Below are 17245 nucleotides of genomic sequence, written 5' to 3' on the forward strand. Positions count from 1 at the left end.
GTAGCACTTCCCCACAAAGCTGGCCTTGACCCTTTGCACTCCCAGTAGAAAGACCAGCTCATCTAATTCTGCTGGAGAGGGAGCTATGAATGGGAATGACATAAAATGGGTGCCATTCCCACCTTCCCTCCTGGTACACCTGTTCTGGAACATTCTTTGATCAGTTCGCAGAGCACTCAGAATTGTGTTGGCCTCTTGGTTCCCCCTCTGGGCTGTAAGCCCCTTTCAAACAGGGCTGTGTGGCCCACTCCCCTCATTTCTCCTCTCCACATTCCCAGGGATGCTCACTGGACCAGGCTCTGAAGCCCGTGTGGGTCAGCGAGTTTCTAAATGCATGGCTGCACCCTCCAGCCAGTAGGATATTCATCTCTCTTCTCTGAGGCATCTAGTACAGGGTCCCACGTGTAGCAGGTACCCTAGAAATACTTGTGAAATGGAAGAAAGGGAGTGAATTGCAGACCTTTTGCAGTGGAAGATGCTAAGGTGCTGAGGATTTTAGCAACTTTCCTAAGCCAAACTGTGTGGGCTTAAGAATGAGTTTCTAGGACATCACTTGGCAATGCCAGCTTGAGGAATTTTCAAGAAAGGCACCATTAGAAGGCCCCTCTCCAAGAGAGGTGTCACAGGATACCTTCAAGGACAGGCTGACCTTTAATGTGTCCTTTGATGTGAAACCAGTTGCTAAATCAGCTAGGATGGGAGCCAAGAACAACCAGCTCATAGCTAGTTCTGCTCAAGGGTAAACAATGGGAACAGTCCCCAGTGGTGGCACTAGGGTTTGCAAAGAAGTGTGGCATCCATGATCGTCTGCCTGTGGCATCCGGAATTAGTTTGACCAGGGTTGGACAGCAGCCTTTCTGCCCCCAGCCCAGGTTTGTCACCTTCGGCTGTGCCTCTGGCTCTTCGCTGTCCTTATTCCCAAATGGGCTACTTGGGTTCAGGAATTTTGGCCCCTGGCACACACCTGTTTCTAGTTACCAGCCTAGAAGCTTGTGGGCCATTATTTCTGGGTGTTTAGTCTCCCAGATTTGGGCTCTGAAGGCTGATTTCCTTCAGTCCTTCTGTACTTGGCCTCCACACTGTTCCCTGATTGATTGGGCAGAGTGGGAGCTCTCATCTGCCTGCGTGGCCTGACTCCCAACAGAGATTATCTAGCTTATCTTGAGCTGGAGCTAAACAGGAAGGCTAAGGCTGCAGGGCTGTGTGGAAAAGGGGTTTCCCCTGCACAGTGTCCAGCCAGAGGATCCCTGTACCGTGGAGGAGGAGATTAGGACCGTCAACCAAAGCAGTCAGGAACTCCTGTGGTTCCCTTTGCAGTGTTTCTCACTGTTTGCAGGAATCATGGTAGAGCCTGCCACCCATTCTGTTCCTCCAAGCTGCTCACTGCAGATGGAATTTCCTGTGCTGTTTTCCACCAGATCTGGGGAAACTCCCAATGAACTCTGGGTCCGAGACCTCAGCACCCTCCCCTGTCTGGAGGGGAGGCAGAACTGCTTCTTCTCCTCTGCCAAGGCTCCTTGTTCCTCCTGTAATTGGAGGAGCAGGGAGTACCCCAGCTGAGATGCTGGCTGAACCCTGAGCAGTGCAGTCTTCCCTCTTCCCAGGGAAGCAGCCTGCCTCTCATCGGGGAAGCTGTGCCTCCTGCCCCACTTTCTCCTGCTCCTAGCTCCTCAGTTCTGAACCTCTCATGCTCTGCCCATGCTGACCCACCTCACCTCCTTGGGCAGGTAGAATCTGCTGAGTAAAGCCTCATGGATGCCCATGTGCCTGGCACTGACAATACAAAGATGGATGTGACACTGTCCCAGCTTCACAGAGCCTACAGTCTGCTGGGACAGACAGATGCTAATGACAGATTGTGCTCCTTGACTGTGGGATACAGAGGAAGCTGTCCATTGTGACCTGCTTCCCCAGAGAGGGCACAGTGAGCAGGGCCTTGACAAAGGAGTAGGAGTTCTCTGTGTGGATGAGGCAGAAGATGGCCCAGCTACTGGAGGGGAGAGAGGGAAGAGGCTGGAGAGGTGCCAGGCCACCAGAAACTAGGCCTTGCAGACCAAGCTGTGTGGTGACTCAATCCTGAGGGCTGCAGTGAGGGTCCAGGGAGACTCTGTCTGTTTCTTATTTTTTTTTAAAAAATAGCTGTATCGAGGTATAATTGAGTCATGCAAACTGAACATACTTTAAATCTGGAGCTTTAATGTATACACGTATATAACAAGAGTATGTATACATTTGAGAAACCATCACCCCAATCAAAATAATGAGCACATCCATCACCTCCAAAGTTTCCCTGTGTCCCTTTGTCATCCTCCCTCCTATCCCCAGGTAACCACCCATCTACTGCTGTCTGTCACTGCAGATTAGATTGTATTTTCTAAAATTTATGCAAATGAAATCATCCCGTGTGTACTATTGTTGTTTATTTTTCTTATTGCTCAGCACCTTTGTTTTGTGACTCATCCATGCTGTGTATATTCATAGTTAATTCCTTTTCGTTGCTAAGTAGTGTTCCATGGCATGGATTATATCACAGTCTGTTTATTTTTCATTTTTCCATTTTTCCTGCTAATGGACATTTGGGTTGTTTCTAATTTGGAGCTGCTACAAATAAACCTGCTATGAATATCTGTATGCAAATGTTTGTGTAAGTAGCTAGGAATGGAATGGCTGGGTCATATGATAGGTATATGTTTAACTTTTAAAGGAATTGCCAGATTGTTTTCTAAGTGGTTGTTCCATTTCACATTCTCATCAACAAGGTATGAATTTGCCACATACCTTTTCTTGACTGGCTATGAACCACAGGGTAAACCTTTGGAGCTGAGTCTTCATTGGGTTTGCCCAGCTGGTGACCTGTAGCCCTTGGGCCCAGGTCATGGAGGGAGGGATTTCCTGGAAATCCTTCCAGAAGATGGTGTCAGACTTGGCATCATCTTAAGAGGCTTGTTTGTCATTGATGTAGGCCCAGAGGCTGGAGGAATTGAGCAGGACCTGCAGATAATAAACAAAGTCATCTCTAGCTCAGCATTTGAGAAAATCCCTCTGGACTCAAAGAGCCACAGTCCAACAGTTACAGCCTAATTTCCAGTGAAACTAATTTTTATGTAAATAAATGACTTCAGTGGATGTTGGGAGAGTTAGGGAAGAGGTCTGGGCCCTGGCTTAGAGCTCTGTTCCAGGAAGGTGGCCCCCTGGCCAGACTGCCCCAGGAGGAGCCATAGAACTCAGGGCCTAGAACTCCAGAGCCCTGGGGACTGCCCAGGTCAAGGCTGCTGATCTAGGCCCATTCCCTGCAGGAAGGAGCTTGGAGCAGCGCCCAGCACTAGAGGGCAAGGCTGATGCCCCTGTCCCTCTGGTCACTGCTGGGGCCTGGCCTTTCTGGATTATGATGTTTTTATGGAATGAGTCCTACCCGAGTTTGGAGTGTGCAGTTCATTCATGCATCCGTTCAACAACATCAATCAGTGCCTCTTTGGAAACAGAGTTGACTCAGGCAGGTTGGGGCCAGGTTGTGAAACCATCCAGTTCCTGCCAAGGGATATAGATAGTATTTATGGGAGGGGCAAAATGGGGATTAGAACAGGTTTGTGTTTTAGAAAGGGACCTGGCAGCCAATGCAAAGGATAGATTTGAGCGTGGACAGACCATGGGTGGAAAGGTCATTAGGAAGAGGCCAAGGAGGAGCTGAGTGGGTGGTGGTGGTGGTGAGAGAACAAGGGAGAGACACATATGGGGGTGACGGAGACGAGTCAGCACTTCTCCATAGCCACCTGCTCTTCTTATGGCTTCAGCGACACTGCTCTCTCTTGATTCCCACCAAGCACTGAATGGATAAAAAATAAATGGGGGATGGAGTTCCCTTGTGGCTCAGCAGGTTAAGGATCCACTATTAACACTGCTATGACTTGGGTTGCAGCTGTGGTATGGATTTGATCCTTCGCCTAGGAACTTCTGCAAGCCATGGGTGTGGCCAAAAAGAAAAAAAATTAATAAATGAGGGGATGGTTAGAGGGACATAAAGTTGGCTGTTTGGCTCAGGAGTGAGCCAAGGCATACATCTCCCATCCATCCATCACCTCCTCCTAAGCAGCCATCCTTCACTGAGGTGAAGGTGGGGACCGCAGATGTCCTCCCAGTCCAACAGGATGTTAGTGATTCATGTCTGACTTCTCTCAGCATGGGCCAATTCCCAGAGGTTCAGTTGGTCACCTGTGACACAAAGGCCCTGCCGTCCCTTCTTCCCGAAATTCCTAAGGCAGTGAGGGCCTTCCTGGGGCTGTAACTTTGAACTTCTGGGTAGGAAAGGCCCCAGTTTCCCATGGAGATCCCATCCATGGGGCAGGAGGGGAAGGGAGGAGAATGCAGAGCCTAGGGGGAGGTCAAAGGTTTCAGTGTGACCTCTGCCAAGGAGTTGAATCTTAGCTGCAGTCACTGAGCATTGACATCATGTGCCCTTTTCCTGGTTACTCACAGTGAGTACAGCACTGTCCAGGCGGGTTTCTGTCATTTTGACTGACCTGCTGAAAACTCTATCCACAGGTGACCTCAGAATGGCATTCACTGTAACCAGAATTCACCTTCAAAATTGTGTGCATGGGGGGGCGGGCGTGGGTGGGGAGGGAGGAGTGGTGAGAGGGGCCGTGTACAGCAGCTGCTACACTCGTCTGATGTGGAAGAAGAGCACTCGTGTCGTGTAGAAGCCTGGAATCTTGAGTTCCAATCCCCAGTGCCACCTCCACTGGGTGACCATGGGAGACAATTACTTCACCTCTCTGAGCCCATCTGGACCCTGATCGCAGGGGCTGCAAATTAGTGTTTGTGTCTATGTTCCCTCGGCCTCAGTCTGGGCTCTGTGAGGATCAAGACACTGGGCACAGATCGCGTGAAGTGGGTTTGAGAAGACAGTTCAAAGATGTTCACTCCTGCTCCTCCGCTCAGGCTTGTGGACCAGTTGATGCTGAGGGTTGACAGAGAGTGAATCATAGAGTATCAGAGCTGGGAGGGCCCTTAGAGGTGTCCCCTTGGGCTCCAAGGGCTCCTGGTGGACCTCCATGTTTGGTGCTCTGGGCTGCAATACCCCAGTGGTCGCTGACTCAGGACTGGCCTGTTCCCTGCCTGCTGGCACCACCAGCAGGCCCTTCCCATCCTTGCCCATTTACCACTGAGGGAAGAGGGCCTGCTGGGTCAGGCCTTCCAGGCAAATGTGGCCTTCCTGCCCACCAGACCATTGCAGCAGTAGCAGCAGCAGAGGAAATGGTCCAGGTGTAGACAACAAAGATGAGAAGCTCAAGGGCAGAGTGGGAGCAGGAGAGGCCCAGTGCCTGGAGATAAGGCTTGTGCTAAGCGGAGAGGTGCCTGGCACAGAGAGGGGAGCCCAGTGGGGGTTTTATTCTCAGTCCAGGGAGGCACTTCCCTGGTTCGATGGTAAAGACCAGAACCTGACACTGAATGGTGGTACCATCCTGAGAAATCCCAGGCAGGAGGCTGGGCGATGAGGTGCACAGATAGTACAGGCTGGGCTTCCCTGGACCCAGGGCATGAATTCCCAGTGATGACTTGGGAACTTTGGAGCCAAGAGCACCCTGTGAATCTCCAAAGCACTGCCAAGGGCCACCTGGGGTGACTGCCACCTGCCTTGGGGGACTGAGGAGGAATGCGGAAGAACTGGCAGGGCGTAACCCTAGAAGGGGAGGTTGTGATCTCTGTGTTGTGTTTGTGCAGCAGACACTCTCCCAGGCCTCCTGGTGCCACCCAGGAGCTGCAGATGTTGGGTCCATAGTCCAGAGTGAGGTGGCCCTGCTCCAAGGTATGAGCCACCTCCACTACTCTTCCTCTGGGCTTTTCTCTGTGTTCCCCAGGCCCTGCCTGCTCAGAGCAGAAGAGATGCCCCTGGCTGCTTGCTGAATGAGTGATGGAAGAAGAGGAGCAAGCAGCCAGACAGAATGGCCCTCAGCCATGTTTTCCACCCACCAGCATGTTTTCCAAAGTGGCTGTGCCATTTCGCATTCCCTCCAACCATATCTGACAGTTCCAGTTGCTTTGCCTCCTGACCAGCACTTGTTGTTGCCACTTTTTTCCTTTAGGCCATTTGAATGGGTGTGTGGTGGTATCTCCACATGACTTTAATCTGCTTTTCCCCTCATGACTAATGATGCCGAACTGACATATTTTATTGCCAGTCAATCCTCTTGCATGTGGTGTGTGGCTAGCCAGGGCTCCTGGTGCAGACACCTGCAAAAGATGGAAGACTGAGGTGGGCTGGGGGCAGGGGAGCCCCAGGGATGGTCCTGGGAAGAGGAGGAAGGGATGGTCAAGGAGCAGGAGTAGAGGTACTGCTATGGGTGGTAAGGGCATGATGGCAGAGGGGGAGCAGTGTCTGCCCCCATCCGAAGGACTTCGATGTTTGACTGGAGGAGCTTGGTGACCATCGGGAAGGCCAAGGTCAGTGGCTTATCCAGCCTGTTCATTTCTCCCCATCATCCCCCCAACCCATGCTCAGTTCCTCAGCTGTGACTATACACTTATCAAAACTCATAGGACTGTATACTACAAAGGGTGGATTTTGCTGTATGTAAATGGTACTTCGTTAACCTGACTTTCAATAAACACACATTAATCATAGCCACTGTTTCCGAGGCCTCCCAGGCACTGTGCCTGGGGCTTTGCATGTTTGCTTAACTGTCCACTCACTGGATGGCTCCCTCAGCAAGTGTTTACCGAGCACTTGGCCAAGTGCAGCACACCACCAGTCAGTTCCCCAGCAGTTTCAAGCACCGTTTCCCTGACTTGTGTAGAGAAACCCGCAGAAAGATGTGGCCGGACCTCACCCCTGGAGGCCTGTGGGGGAGCTTGAGGTTTCTCTATGGTGTGTTTCCATGGGGAGAGGAAATCCTAGCTTTGTCAGCCTCTCAAGGGAGTCGGCAACCTAGAGAGAGAGAGAGAGACCAGGGGACCAAAGGAAGAATGGTACTGTTGCCCCTCTCCGTGGTGCTGGCCCTGCATGGGAGGGCCACCTGTGCCCTCCACGGCTCTGAGTACAGAGCCTACGTAGTGTGGATTGTGGAGGCTCCGGGTCCACTTCTGGGTTCTGCTTTCTTGCTGGTCCTCTGCTTTCGGAGTGTGTCTCTGTCTGCCCAGCTCAGATGAGAATGACCCTGGCTTCTCTTGTGAGAATCCAAACATGGAACCCCCCCCCCCCAACCCAATAAAGCCAGGAGTGGGCTATGTGCAGCAGGAGAAATGAGCAAACCAGGCTGCCCAGACCGGTGCAGCTTCATCTGGAGTTACAATGTGGAGTGAAGGACAGATGACAAGACGGAGAACATCTGACACCTTTTCAGTGTATTGTAAAGACACAAAACAGTACCATTCATTGTTATGGTTATAAACTTAGTTCACAAACATATAAAGACATGAACAAGAAAGCTACGTATTAATTTCACAATGGCATTAGCTCTCGAGGAGACATTAGCAAAAAGAGACGAAGGAAGCAAATATGGCAAGAGGCTACCAAAGCACATTTAACAAATCAGAGATATATGGGTTAAATCAAGGGGCTGTGTTGCATCCTGTTTTCTGTACTTTTGACTTAAGTATTTCATACTTAAGCAAGCCAGGCTGAACCTCGAAAATGTTACACTAAATGAAATAAGAAGACACAAAAAGGAAATTATTGTATGGTTCCACTTATATGAAGTACCTTGAGTAGTAATGCATAGAGACAGAAAGTAGAGAAGTGGTTACAGTGGGGCTGGGAGGAAGGAGGATGGGGAATTATTATCTAATAACAGTTTCAGTTTGGAACCATGAAAATGTTCCAGAGATGGATAGTGGTGACGGTTGCCATCTTACTTGAATGTACTTAATGCCACTGAACTTAATACTTAAAAGTGGTTAAAATGGTAAATTTTATGTTATGTAAAATTTACCACAATAAAAATAAATAAAAATAGGCCAGAATAGGCAAAAATGATAAAGACAGAAAGTAGAGTGGTGGTTGCCTACGGCTGAGGAGAATGCCGGGGAAATCGGGGTCATGGCCAGTTGCGGATTTCCTTTTGTGGTCCTGAAAATGTGGTCATGAAAATGTTCTAAAATTGATTGTGGTCATGGATGCACAACTCTGCAAATACACTAGAAGACATTGAATTGAGCTCTCTCAATGGGTGAAGTCTATGGTATGTGGGTGACTTATATCTCAGTAAAGTCGTGTTGTTTGTTTTGGGTTTTTTTTTTTTTTTTTTTTTTTTTTTTGAGCTGACTATTCTTAAAAAAGTCTACTACTCTAGTAGAAGCTGTGGTCTGTCTGGTCTGAACCTGGCTCTGACAGGAGTGTCACAAAGTCATCAGGAGCCCAGAGCCTCCTGTGCCCTGCCAGCCTGTGACATGGGGAGGGAGCCTGACTCCCAGGGCGGGAGCTATTGCCACATCGGTAGGGCTCTCGGATTGAAGCGCCTAGCTTCTGCAGAGTGAGGTTAATGAGAATCGGCTCCAGGCTCCTGGGGTTTTGAGCCTTAATTAATACTTGCAATGCCCTCAATGATTGTGAAATCAGAGGTTCTGTAAATCTGCACAGCAGTGGCCTTATTAATGCCAGTGCATTATGCAGGAGAAAGAAGCCAGCGTTCTTATCACTGACTTAGCTCCCTGGAGGTCGCCGGAGAGGCTGGTCCCGGGATGTTGAGGCCAGGCCGAAGCTGTCTCTCATGGCCCTCTTGTCTTGCTTTCCAGGCCACCCCTAAGGTCTGAGTGGTCTGCACTGGTCCAGGGCTCCAGGGTGGCCACCCTGAGCACTGTGGCCAGGCTCCTCATTGAGCCTGGGTGTCCTCTCTGGGGTCTTCAGAGGGTAATAAGGCAGATCCCCCACAGCAGTGTTGGCAAAGGTCCCTCGAGGCCTAAAGAAGGTGGAACATTTCCTTTCCTACAAATCTTGGGCCTCCTGTAGGACACTGGCCACCTTCCCACGTGGCTGTCTTTTCTGTGTTCAGTGCGCCTCCTAGGATTGAGCATAGCCAGGCTGTGGGGCCCTGAGCGGAGGTCTGGCTCTGCCCTTTGTCTGGGGTAGCCTGTGGGCATGGACCCATTCCATTTTGCCTTATTTAGCTTAGATCTTTCTGTCTGTGACTCCTTGCTGGCCTCCTCAAGCTCCCTCCCCCAGTGGGCCCTGCATTCTCCAAAGGCTGCATGGCACAGCCTCTCTCCTCCTTTGTTCTGATGCCATCTTGCCATGGCTAGATCGTCAGACCACCTGATCCTCTGGGCACCTGCCCAAGAACACCTCACACCAGCCTCTGGGGCCCCTGTTTATGCTGAGCATCCTGAGGCCAAGCAGGACCATCCCCACCTGGCCATGAACCCATTCGTAACCACTGGGATGATTCTCTGGCCAGGGAGATGAGAGGTAGAGGGAGGCATGGGCCAGGAGCCAAGATCTGTGGCCCTCAGTACCTTCAAAGGCCCGGGGGACTTTGAACTTAGGTACCCTGGAGGCCCATGAACTTGAGGATTTGCAGCCTAGAGTACCTGTGGCCATAGGTGTCTTCAGCTCAGAGGCCCTATAGCTTCCCGTACCTGCTGACCTGGACCAGCTTCTGGTATGTGAACCTCTCTAATCACTCGCTTTGATGGGTACGTGCCACATGCATTGCTGTTAGGACATGGCATAACCCTCCCTCCCTGGAGACCCCGTTTCTGAAGGCCCGTTTCCCAGCTCTCCACATTTCCCCTCAGAATGTTGCTTTCTAATGGATGCAACTTGTGACTTCTGCCATGTACCTCTGAGGATCGTGAATGTCCGCCTTCACTTCAGCTGTCCCTCCCTGCTCCCTGTCATCCTTGACCATAGTCAGTACACTGCTTACCTCGTTCCTTATCCAGGGCCAGTCAAACAAGCTGGAACTGAGGCCAAACCCAGATGGCCTGCTGTCAGAGACCCTTCTCCGAGCTCAAGTAGATCTCTTCCTCAGCCCTCTGAGGGAAGCAGCATAGTGTTGTGGTTAGAACTGCAGGCCCTGGGGAAAACTTCCAGGGTTCAAACTCTGTCTCTACCTCTTACTTGCTCTGTCACCCCAGGCAAGTTGCTTAACTTCTCTGTTCATCATCTGTGAAATAATGGCAATATTTTTTTTCTCCCCCCTTTGGCATTTACTTCTTGTTCTTTTTTAATCATTTTTATTTTTTCCATTATAGTTGGTATACAGTGTTCTGTCAATTTCTACTGTACAGCAAAGTGACCCAGTCATACATATATACATACATTCTTTTTCTCACATTATCCTCTATCATGTTCCATCACAAGTGACTAGATATAGTTCCCTGTATTATACAGCAGGATCTCATTGCTTATCTACTACAAATGCAATAGTTTGCATCTATTAACCCCAGACTCCCAGTCCATCCCGCTCCCTCCCCCTCCCCCTTGGAAACCACAAGTCTGTTCTCCAAGTCCATGAGTTTCTTTTCTGTGGAAAGGTTCATTTGTGCTGTATATTAGATTCCAGATATAAGTGAAATCGTATTGTATTTGTCTTTCTCTTTCTGAGTTACTTCATTTAGTGTGAGAGTCTCTAGTTCCATCCATGTTGCTGCACATGGCATTATTTTGTTCTTTTTTATGGCTGAGTAGTATTCCATTATGTATATATACCACGTCTTCTTTTTTTTTTTATGCCAAGTTATTCAAGTCTTGTTTTATTTTGTTTTGTTTTGTTTGTCTCTTTTTAGGGCTGCACCTGTGGCATATGGAGGTTCCCAGGCTAGGGGTCCAATCAGCCCTAGCTGCCTGCCTACACCACAGCCACAGCAATGCCAGATCTGAACTGCGTCTGCAAGCTACACCACAGCTCATGGAAACTCTGGATCCTTAACCCACTGAGCAAGGCCAGGGATCGAACCCACAACCTCATGATTCCTAGTCAGATTCGTTTCTGCTGCACCATGATGGGAACTCCTATACCACATCTTCTTCTTTTTTTTTTTTTTTTGTCTTTTTGTTGTTATTGTTGTTGTTGTTGTTGTTGCTATTTCTTGGGCCGCTCCCTCGGCATATGGAGGTTCCCAGACTAGGGGTCTAATCGGAGCTGTAGCCACTGGCCTACGCCAGAGCCACAGCAACGCGGGATCCGAGCCGCGTCTGTGACCTACACCACAGCTCACGGCAACGCCGGATCGCTAACCCACTGAGCAAGGGCAGGGACCGAACCCGCAACCTCATGGTTCCTAGTTGGATTCGTTAACCACTGCGCCACAACGGGAACTCCACATCTTCTTAATCCATTCGTCTGTTGATGGACATTTGGGTTGTTTCCATGTCTTGGCTATTGTGAATAGTGCTGCAATGAACACACATGTGCATGTATCTTTTTCAAGGAAAGTTTTGTCTGGATATATGTCCTAGAGTAGGATCGCTAGGTCATTTGGTAGTTTTATATTTAGTTTTCGGAGGTACCTCCATCCTGTTTTCCATAGTGGTTGTACCAATTTACCTTCCCACCAACAGTGTAGGAGGGTACCTTTCTCTACAGCCTCTCCAGCATTTGTTATTTGTTGGCCATTCTGACAGGTTTGAGGTGGTGGCTCATAGTAGTTTTGATTTACATCTCTCTAATAATTTGTGATGTTGAGCATTTTTTTCATGTGCCTGTTGGCTGTCTGTATATCTTCTTTGGAGTAACGTCTCTTCAGGTCTTTTGCCCATTTTTCAGTTGGGTTTTTGGTTTTTTTGCTGTTGAGTTGTATAAGTTGTTTGTATATTTTAGAGATTAAGCCCTTGTCAGTTGCATCACTTGAAACTATTTTCTCCTATTGCATAGGTTGTCTTTTTTTTTTTTTTTTTTTTTTTTTTGTCTTTTTGCTATTTCTTGGGCCGCTCCCACGGCATATGGAGGTTCCCAGGCTAGGGGTCGAATCGGAGTTTAGCCACCAGCCTACGCCAGAGCCACAGCAACGCAGGATCCGAGCCGCGTCTGCAACCTACACCACAGCTCACGGCAATGCCGGATTGTTAACCCACTGAGCAAGGGCAGGGACTGAACCCGCAACCTCATGGTTCCTAGTTGGATTCGTTAACCACTGCGCCACGACGGGAACTCTGTCTTTTTTTTTTTTTTTAATGGTTTCCTTTGCTATGAAAAAGCTTGTCAGTTTGATTGGTCCCATTGGCTTATTTTTGCTTTTATTTCTGTTGCCTTGGGAGTCTGACCTAAGAAAACATTTGTAGGGTTGATGTCAGAGAATGTTTTGCCTGTGTTCTCTTCTAGGAGTTTTATGGTGTCTTGTCTTATGTTTAAGTCTTTAAGCCATTTTGAGTTTATTTTTGTGCATGGTGTGCAGGTGTATTCCAGTTTTATTGCTTTACATGTGACTGTCCAATTTTCCCAGCACCCTTGCTGAAAAGACTCTTTTCCCTATTTCATATTCTTTCCTCCTTTGTTGAAGATTAATTGACTATAGGTGTCTATAGGTTTATTTCTGGGTTCTCTATTCTGTTCCATTGGTCTGTATGTCTGTTTTGGTGATCAAGGGCAGTCTTAATACTACGACACTGGGTTTTTGGGAGGATTAAATGAGATCAAGTGTGGAGAGTGCTGTTGGGGTTGCTTACCCAGCTGCTTCTGAATCTTCTTGAATATCCATCATCCATGTCTAAGAATGTGTCCTGAGAGAGTGGCCGGGCATCTTATCCAAGCCAAGGGGACCCCCAACCACAATCTGCTCCCAGATCTGCCCTCAGCCTCTCACCCATGCAGAGGAAATGCTGCCCACAATAGATGGTGCCGAGACTCCCTCCCCAAAAGCGTGTCTGTGATGTCCCTGTTGGTCCCCCTGCCAGGGGCCCGAGAGACGATGGAAGGGCTGCCTAATGAGAGGGTGCAGGCCTCTGCCTAATCAGGCCATCCCAGAGGCATCTTGGAGAGGTCAGCCTTCTATTTATAGTTAACCTTCTTTGCATTACGGACCATCTCTAATTGGAGAGCTCTTTTTATTATGTTTTCTTTATGTTCTCTTCATGTGGATGAGTGGAAAAATAAATGAAAGGGAAAATCGTGGTGTGGTGGTTAGGAAAACATGCCAGGGAAAATGACAGGCTTTGTGTTCACTGCCTTGGTGGCATGGCTGGGATGTCCAAGGGCATCTGAACAAGACCTGGCCTGTCTTGGGTGGTTTCAGGGTGTTCATAGGGCAGGGCACCTGCAGCTATAGGAACTGGCTGGAGCTTGAATCTTTGCTTTGCCACTGGCTTTCTGGCTGCCCCTGGGTAGGTGCTACCTCTCCAGGCCTCACTTACCTCTAAAATGGGGTAACAGGCTGACTCGGCTTCCTAGTGGGCTGAGATCACACAGTCTCCTTAGAGATGCCAAAGGACAGCTTAGCAGCAGAAGAGGCTGAGGCCCAGTTCTGGCCCTACCCTAGGACACAAACCCCTGTTTCCGTGCCTTTTGGAACCCAGAGAACTACTGCCTCTTCCCGTGGGTCATGGGGTTGCAGCCACAGTGCTCCCTGTGCACGAGTCCATTTTAGGAGTGTGGCCTGGCATTTCTCACTGTAGAGCAAGGCCTGACTTATTTTAAGCTGGGCGGAACAAAGGGCTCGGTGTCTCTGTGGTCTGTGGTCTGTATATGTGGCAAGGCTGTGGTGGGAGGGACGCCTCTGTGTCCAGCTCTCAGCCCTCATCTGACCTCCTGTGGGTCATGCCTGCGGGGCTGCCCATTCTCCACCCTGAAGGTCTGGCTCACCTCCTCTCAGGGCAAGTCTGTCTGTGACCCTCTGCCGAGGGTCTTGGGCAAGTCAAGGCAAATGCTAGGGGTTGGCTTAGTAGCCAAGGTCATATCCAGAGACTATGGCTAGGTCAAGGTCACTTAGGCAGAGCATCTTATGAGGTGGAAAGCTGGGGGAGGATACAGGCAGGGGAGGGCTCAAGAAGGGCTTTTGAGGAGTGGGGGTAGGGGTGGGACACATAGTTGTAATACTTGAGCCAGACCACCTGGGTTCAAGCCCCAGCCTGGCTAGGTACTGGATATTGTGTGACCTTGGATAAGTTATAGAATCTCTCTGTTCCTCCGTTTATTCATTTGTAAAATGTGGTTAATAACTGTTACTTGTATCAGGGACCACTGAAAAAGTTAAGTGAGTTAAGTGGAAAACACTTACAACCCTAGCTGGCTCTTTGCTGTGGCTCAGACCTGCCCTGGCCCTGCTCTGTCCCTCTGCAAGGAGACAGTGGGATAGTCAGTCACCTGTGACTGCTCTTCTCCCATGAGTGGCAGGAAAGGAAAGATCCCCTGCCTTGGGGCTGGCATCCTGTCCTGGATGCTTCACTACCCAGATGTGCAGCCTATAACAAGTCACAGGGCTTCTCTGAGTCAGTCCCCTCACTGGCCATGTGGGCACCATGGTCCCTACCTCATGGGTCATTTGAGGACTGGGTGGGAGAACAGATGGGAAGACCCAGGCTGGGGCCTGCATACACTAGATTCTCAACTCCTCCCACAAAGCCTCAGTGACTCATTGGCTTGCAGGGGACCCAATATAGCATGCCCTGCCAGTTTCATTTCCTTAATTTCTCACCAGTCCACTCTCCCTTTGCCAGTCCCACCTCCTTTAACCTTGCTCAGGCCCCTGGACATCTGTTTTGACTGCTCTGGTCCATCCCCACACTCAGAATGAACTTTAGAATATATGAATCAGAGCATGGCACTCCCTGCCTACAATCATCTATGGCTCCCTACTGTCCAGGTTAAGGTTCAGATGACTTGACCTGACCTATTAGACCAATGTAATCTGTCTCTGCCTGTGTCACTCCCACAACTGTCCCCAGCACACACCATGCAAGAGCTTCACGGAGTGAATTTTTCCCTCGAAATGACTTGTACTTTCCATCTCCAACTTTCCTGTACGTAGTTTATAAAATGAGCTGGATTTGGCCTCTGAAAACCCTCCTTCCTTCCTACTCTCACCTCCACCTACTGGAAAAACTCTCAGGCATGTTCCAAATCTTTTCCAGCCACCCTCACATAATCAAATATCTATCCTATCTAAATCTCTTTCTACCTGAACACAGAAGCCTGCAATGGAGACAGAAGGTTGTGGTATGCCTGTCTCTTCTTTCTTGCTCTGGCTCATCTTCCATTTGCTGGCTGCCATGTTGTCCATCTCTCTGGGGATGGACCAGGCTTTGGGAGTGAGGTGGAGAGGGGCATAAGAGGCCTGAAAAATATTTTCTTAACACCAGAGCTGGGATCTGACATCCTGGCCTTCTCTGTGGCTGGTATATAACTTCTGGATCTTTCTCAGCTGGGCACTTTCATGGGCTCCTCAGAGCCCTTCCTCATTCCCTCCCCACTAGGACCTCCTCATGTAGTTCTCTGGCATGGAGTTCACCTCCTTGAGTGAACTTGAGACTCAGCCTGGCCTCTTTATGTCACTCCCCTCACCTGGAAGGAAGCTCTCTTGGGCAAGATCCCTTCTGTTGGGAATTTGGGCATGAGTATGGAGCCCACTCTCTGTAGGCATCTGAAAGCCACTGTGATAAGTTTGGATGTTGACCTTCTAAGAATGAGCAGCATCCTTCAGAGGGTTTGAAGCAGAGCAGTGAAATGGTAGATGTCTCCCACATCAGTCCAGGCAAAAGATGATGGTCTTTTTCCTGGGGCAGGAGCTCTGGAGGACAGGGGAGCTGGCCAGCTTGGTGGTGGAGCTGATGGACTGCTGCTGGTTTGGATATGAAAGGCGATGAAAGGAGAAGAGTCCAGTGTTGTGGGTTGAGTAACTGGGTGAACAGAGGTGCCAGCTGTTGAAAAGAGGATGTCGGGAGTGGAGCAGGCTGAGGGGGGCAGAAATCGAGGGATCGGTCTTGGTCCTGCAACATTTGAGATGTCACTCAAGTGGGACTGTCAGGAGGCAGAGAGAAAAATGCAGGGCTTCTACCAGCACATATGGTGCCTTTGTGCAAATGAGAGAAGGGAGTCCTTTCCTTCAGGCAAACGTTGCTTCCCAGCAGGGCACATGGCAGAGCACAGCTGGACCTCCGTGAGTCCCCTTGGCCATGCACCCTTCTGCAGAAAACAAACTGCACAGCTCTGCATGGTAGCCCTGGATGTGCAGGCCCGGAGCTCAGGGGAGCATCTGGGACTGGGGAGGAGCTATAGTGCATGGGATATTTATTTGGATGCTGTGTGGGAAAGCAGCTCCCCAGCCAAAGTGGGAAAGAAGGACCAGGTAGGCGGGGAGCCCTTCCTCTTCAGGGCCAGAGCTTTCCTTCTCTTCCTGCAGGCGAGGCCCTACTGCTTCCCTGCAAGGCTCAGGAGCTTTAAGCCCCTCGGTCCTGTCTTCTCTGGGTTCATCCTGGGGAGTGGCGCACAGGAGCCAGTGGGGTGGAGGCATCATCCTCCCTCTCTCTTCTCACTTTCCATCCTTGACGCAGGGATGCTGGCCTCTGTCACTGTGCTGATGGCCACAGTGTCTCCCAAGGGGCTCTACAAACAGGCTAAGCACCACGATAGGGGAAGGGATTTTTTTTTTGTCTTTTTGCTATTTCTTTGGGCCGCTCCCGCGGCATATGGAGGTTCCCAGGCTAGGGGTCGAATCGGAGCTGTAGCCACCGGCCTACGCCAGAGCCACAGCTATGCGGGATCTGAGCCGTGTCTGCAACCTACACCACAGCTCACGGCAACGCCGGATCGCTAACCCACTGAGCAAGGGCAGGGACCGAACCCGCAACCTCATGGTTCCTAGTCGGATTCGTTAACCACTGCGCCACGACGGGAACTCCGGAAGGGATGTTTTGAGTGCCCCCTTGGCACCCAACAGGGGAGTAGCAGGAGTTGTCAGCCAGGCCACACGGACCATAAAGGGTGGAGAGACAAGCAGCCAAGTGTTTGGTAGAAGGGTGGTTGGCATCAGACTGCCTGGGTTCAGAGCCTGGGGCCAGCTCTTAGCTGCTGGGTCACCTCAGAAAGTCCATTAGCAGCTTTAAACCTCAATTTATCCTATAAAATGAGGATGATAATAGTATCTACCTCATAAGGATGTGATGAGAAACAATTGAGTTCTTTCAGATACAGCACTTAGTACAGTACTTCAAATTGTAAACACCCACGCCATCAACATTAGCTTATATGGTATATTCTGGAAAAGCCTTTCCCAGTGGAATCCCAAAGCCCCCTGCTAGTTGCTGACCAAAGCAGGGAGGAGAGGAAGTGGCAAGCAGCCTTGCTGAGCTGATAAAGCTTGGAGATGCTTCTTGCCT

General features: G+C 49.9%; 1 long non-coding RNA gene across 2 annotated transcripts in view; it reads left to right on the forward strand.

Moving 5' to 3' along the window:
- The window catches only part of LOC146402276 (uncharacterized), a 372528-nt gene that overhangs the window by 38746 nt on the left and 316537 nt on the right, over positions 1-17245 (forward strand). The window contains exon 4 of one of the 2 annotated variants that reach the window (XR_014805848.1): positions 1728-2623. The exons of the other annotated variant lie outside the window; for it this stretch is intronic. This is a non-coding gene — a long non-coding RNA (uncharacterized LOC146402276). Of the gene's footprint in view, positions 1-1727; positions 2624-17245 lie in introns of those variants that run through there. 2 annotated transcript variants of the gene reach the window in all.

This window comes from Sus scrofa, chromosome 6 (genome assembly GCF_054392235.1).
Source record: "Sus scrofa isolate SSC_HxYL_T2T_F1_AM1 chromosome 6, Sscrofa_HxYL_maternal_Yorkshire_Landrace_v2.0, whole genome shotgun sequence".
In the NCBI taxonomy this organism is placed as follows: Eukaryota; Metazoa; Chordata; class Mammalia; order Artiodactyla; family Suidae; genus Sus; species Sus scrofa.